General features: G+C 36.1%; 1 non-coding gene across 1 annotated transcript; it reads left to right on the top strand.

Annotated features, from left to right (window-relative positions):
* Positions 1–4,328: 4,328 nt before the first annotated feature.
* LOC112391563 (U6 spliceosomal RNA) lies at positions 4,329–4,435 on the top strand. The gene has a single exon (XR_003001515.1). It is a non-coding gene; the product is annotated as a U6 spliceosomal RNA (small nuclear RNA).
* The last annotated feature ends 976 nt before the right edge of the window (positions 4,436–5,411 follow it).

Raw genomic sequence — 5,411 nt, 5'->3', positions numbered from 1 at the left:
GGAAGGACACCTGGACATAGGCCTATCACAAAAAATTAAGAACTAATAGCATTTATCAGCCACTGCCCAATGTGTTTTGTTGTGGGATTTGTGGCTTAGTGGTTCTCAGTCTGCATTACATTAACCTTCAGGATTTCCCAGAATTACTCCCAAGACAGCAATGACCGGGTAGGGGTACTAGAGGGCAGGCAGGAGGTGTACGTGGAGATCCAGGAGTCACCTCCCCCCACTTTAGATAAAGCAGCAGTGCTTCTATCTGTATTTTACAAAAGGGTTTCACAGCTGAAACCAAAGTCTGTAAACAATATTACTAAGAGATACCCTTTTTCTCCCATAAATTTGCCAACCAACGGAGAAGAATGAGGGAGATCTCTCACATACAAACACTAAGAACTTAAAAAAACAAACTCATTTACCATTTATTTAGAACCACCTATTCAGCTGTACTAAGATAACACATGAAAGCAAAGCCATGACATTCATGCTATGCTATTATTCACGAAGTTAACAGATAATAATAACAATGAACAAACAACTTTATTGAGCATTTACTATGTCCAGTACTGTTCTGAGCCCTTTTACATGCATTAACTCAGTGAATCCTTAACAAAGTCCTATGAGGTAGATATTGTTACTGTATCCATTCCACAGAGAAGGAGATTTAGACCCATAGAATTGATACTTTATCCATGCCCTCCCAGCTAGTACATAATAGAGCCTCATAAATCACTTCTGACTTAACCACTCAACAAACAGCTTTATGTAGTCTAGGAGGAACTCTATTACATGGTGAGGTAGAAAGTGCATGGTTTTTGAAGTTAGATAAAAATTGGATTTGAATCCTGATTTTACTATTTTCTGACTGTGTTATCTTAGATATATGAACATTCGCCTTGATTTTCTCATTCATAAAAGGGATTATAATTCTTCCCTCTATATACTTAGATAAGTCATGATAGGAATATTTCAAAGTCCCCCAATATTGATCAGTAATAGCTCAATTTTTCTTTCGTTCATCCTATAAAGATATTTAATATGACAGAATTCAATGTGGTCCTGAGGTCTTCATGTTTATAAAGTACATTTGACTTAAATGAAAAAGAATCAATTGTTGAATATTATAAGAAATAGATTTTCCATCCAAAGAACAGTGATCAAGAAGACAGGGATGTGATAGTAAACATTTGAAAAGATTGGCCAAAAGTATCCCAAGGCAAAAAAAATTCCAAGCCAGGAAACTGTAAGCGTCACAAAAGAATTTCTAGGTAAAAGGATAAAGAAATGTGTAAAGTCCTCAAGTTTATTTTATGTTTTTAATTTATTTTTTGTTTTTTTAACATCTTTATTGGAGTGTTATTGCTTTACAATGGTGTGTTAGTTTTTGCTTTATAACAAAGTGAATCAGCTATATCCCCATACCTCCTCCCTCTTGCGTCTCCCTCCCACCCTCCCTATCCCACCCCTCCAGGCGGTCACAAAGCACCGAGCTAATCTCCCTGTGTTATGCAGCTGCTTCCCACTAGCCATCTATTTTACGTTTGGTAGTGTATATATGTCCATGCCACTCTCTCACTTTGTCCCAGCTTGTTTTAGCTGTTCAAAAATGTGATTTTCTGCATGTTTGGACACCTGTTTTCCTGAAGAAAGGAGACATTACTTCAGAGTTAAGGGAAGTCTGTTGTTCCATAAACAACGGCAGTGGGAAGGGAAAGACGTGTTTAACAAGTTATTTTCCTTAGGTCAATGGAAAAGAGCACTTTTTACAGAGAGAGAAAAATCTCAGTCTCTTTCCATGTGCCACAGCTCTGAGGGCTGATACTTTTCCTCTGCCCATTTTCCTGGCTGCTTTTCTTCATTCTGGAAGGGCTGTCTTGGTCACACCCTCCTCCTCAGTCAGAAGCAGGAGGCCTCCTCTTACATGTGTTACCCCAGCATCCAGCTGAACAGACAACAGTCCAAAAGAAGGAAGAGTCCTGGCGGAAATAAATCTCACAGCACGCACCATATTGCCAGGTCAGGGGCAATTTCTTCATACAAGTCAACTTCTGTACAACAGCAGACAAAATGATAGTGTTTTCATAATGCAAAAATAGTCCCATATCTCCGATATTGGTCTGTTTATTTCAGCCAATGGTTGGTATTATAAAATGACTATTCTAGAAGACCTTGAATCATGGAACTTATACCATGTATTGGCTGTGGGGTCTTGGGTAACACTTACTCTATTTCACCCTCTACTATCAATCTCACTTGAGTACCCTATACTTTTTACTCTCACACAGTATCAAAAACATTTGTTTATCCAGGAGCTTCCCTGGTGGCTAAGTGGTTGAGAGTCCGCCTGCTGATGCAGGGAACACGGGCTCGTGCCCTGGTCCGGGAGGATCCCACATGCCGCGGAGCGGCTGGGCCCATGAGCTATGGCCGCTGAGCCTGCGCGTCCAGAGCCTGTGCTTCGCAACGGGAGAGGCCACAACAGTGAGAGGCCCGCGTACCGCAAAAACAAAAAAACAAAAAAAACATTTGTTTATCCAAACGGCCTCCTTTTACCTCCCACACCCAGCCTGGAGTGAAATCCTCAAAGGCAAGGACTGAGCAGTATCTGTTTTTTTTACATTCCTGGCATGGAATACATAGCCTGTCATATAGCATGTCGTCCATATATTAAAAAGGGATAAGTAATGGTTATAAATCGGTGGGTATAGAAAGGCATGGACGGAGTGCCTCTTGGATATTTATTATATTTGTTAAGTGAAACTTCATTTCTCTGAGTAACAAATAGAGGAATGCCTTTAAATTATGTTCTCCCATTGTTAAAGGTCATGAGCATTTTTTAAAGTCTTATTTTATTTTTGCTCCAGGAGGTGCATTCACTCCCTGGATATGTTTGGGGAAACAGGTGGATAAAATTTAGAAATTCTGTTATATACTTTGGTCACTTACCATGTACTCACAGCAGCAAGGCTTTGGGTTAGTTTAAAAGTGCATCTTAATAAAACAGAGACCCAATTTTCCTCTCTCCCAGCTTAGTTGTGTTAATTCGGCTTTGCTTTTCATAGCCGATGACAGAAAGCCTGACTATAGTGGCTTAAACATAAATAGAGCTTTATTTTCTGCATACTATAAGTTTTGGTGGGTATGAAGTTCGTGGCATTATTTCAGTGTCCTAACAAAATCAGGGTCACTTTATCTGCCATTCTCCTGGTTTTCTCAACATGACTACAAGATGGCTGCTGTAGCTCCAGCCAGCACATCATCATTCAAGGAGGGAGAAAGAGAAAGTGGGGGGGGAGGAGGTGACAGCATACTCTTGCTTACACTTTATTGGCCAGAACTGTGTATTATAATAAAGCAAACTCCAGCTTTACAATGGTCTGGTAAATGAACATTTTAGTTTGTTCATCCTCTTTAATAAAGACATGTAAGACAGAAGAGTGTTAGAAACAAGCGTTGGGTGAGCCAACAATGTCTGTCATATCAATATTCAGTTACCAAGGCTGCCAGAAAGTATAGGTGCCTATCTTTTCATCACATTGGTAAGCAAAACTCACTAGCACAATTCTTTATATATATATACACACACATTAACTTTTCTTGATAATCTACCCCAAAATAAGTCAAACTCATAAGTACATCTGAACCCAAAGTTGCCTACCAACCTCATCCTCACTTAATTTTTAAATATTAATATGGGAAGAATATTTGTGTTATTACAGAAAATCACTTATTTTAATATTTATGTTATTGCAGAAAATTACATATTGGTAAGACATACACAGAATCCACAAAAGATAAGTTTATAAATCATGAATACTGATAAATGGTGAGCAAAAGAGGAAAAATAATTAAAAAACAAACATGGAAAAATGTTCTTATTACCTAAATAAAAATGCCTCTTACACCCAGCATATTGGTAGATATATATATTCAGATTTGTAATATTTAGTGCTGACTCATGATGAAAGCTGGCACATATCAAAATACATTGACTATGTGACATGATAATATCACTTCTGGGAACTTTTCCTAAGGAACTGATTCTAAATAAAAGTGAAGCCATATGTACAAACTGTATATTATATCAAGGTTATATATAATAATTAAAATTTGAGAGAAATAAAAGTCTAAATATCTAATAAGGAAAAAAATGACTAAGGAAATTATAATGGAATAAATTTTATGACATATAATGAAGTCACTAAAATGATAATTATACAACAATTTAACAATATGGAATATGTTTATGATTTAATGATAGGTGTGAAAAGCAAAATCCAAAGCACATAATGATGTGATTTCTGGTGAAGACTTAGAAATGAAAATTCCTCATGCTCTCTTTGGCAGCACATATACTAAAATTGGAACAATATAGAGAAGATTAGCATGGTCCCTGCACAAGGATGACACGCAAATACGTGAAGCATTTCATATTTTATTTTACCAGGGGAAGGGATAGATTGGGAGTTTGGGATTGACATGCACACACTGCTATATTTAAAATAGATAATCAACAAGGACCTACTGTATAGCACAGGGAACTTTGCTCAATATTATGTTACAGCTTAAATGGGAAAAGAATTTGAAAAAGAGCAGATACATGAATATGTGTAACTGGATCACTTTGCTGTACACCTGAAACTAACACAACATTGTTAATCAGCTACACTCCAATATAAAATAAAAAGTTTAAAAAAAGCCATTAAAAAAAAAACCTCACATACACTTTCAGACACCATTGCTATGATTTGCCAATATTACACAAACATTTGGGGGAGGGGGCTCTATAATATCAATAAAACATCCATGTAAGAAATACTTTTTAAAGTTATTGCTCCCTAGAAAAATGTTTAAAAAGCTATATGAGGTATGCCAATAGACTATTGTAATTCCATTTAGCAGTTGTAAGATCTTCTCTTTATCTTTTATATTCTGAAGTATATTTAGATTTATTTCTTTTGTGTAATTCAGTGACACTAAAGATTGGTGTCTTTCATTAGTTCTAGAAAAGTGTCACCCATTATCTCTTGTAATAATTTATCACCCCCATTCCCTATCTCCTCAATAACTCTTAGCTCTACTTTCATATTTTTATTTCTTTCTATCACTGTGATTCTGAATACTTTATATAAATATTCCACTTTAATAATTCTCTCTCCAGCTTCATTGAACCGTCTCTTTAACTCATCCATCTCAAAAACTGTCTCTAAAACACTAAAAACACAGTTATTTATATTCTCTACCTGATTATCCTTGAATATAGTCTTTGCATGCAACATTTGTTGGTTTGATTTTTCTGTTTAATGTCAATAATGTATGCTTGTTTGCTCAAATATTTTATGATTTTTCAAAATTTCTAAATTTATATTTCTTTTCATTCAAAGAAAGTCTTTGTGGATTGATTTTAATGCTCT

The sequence above is a fragment of the Neophocaena asiaeorientalis genome, unplaced genomic scaffold (assembly GCF_003031525.2).
Source record: "Neophocaena asiaeorientalis asiaeorientalis breed wild unplaced genomic scaffold, Neophocaena_asiaeorientalis_V1.1 scaffold442, whole genome shotgun sequence".
Classification (NCBI taxonomy): Eukaryota; Metazoa; Chordata; class Mammalia; order Artiodactyla; family Phocoenidae; genus Neophocaena; species Neophocaena asiaeorientalis.
This window is presented reverse-complemented; position numbering and strand designations above follow the sequence as displayed.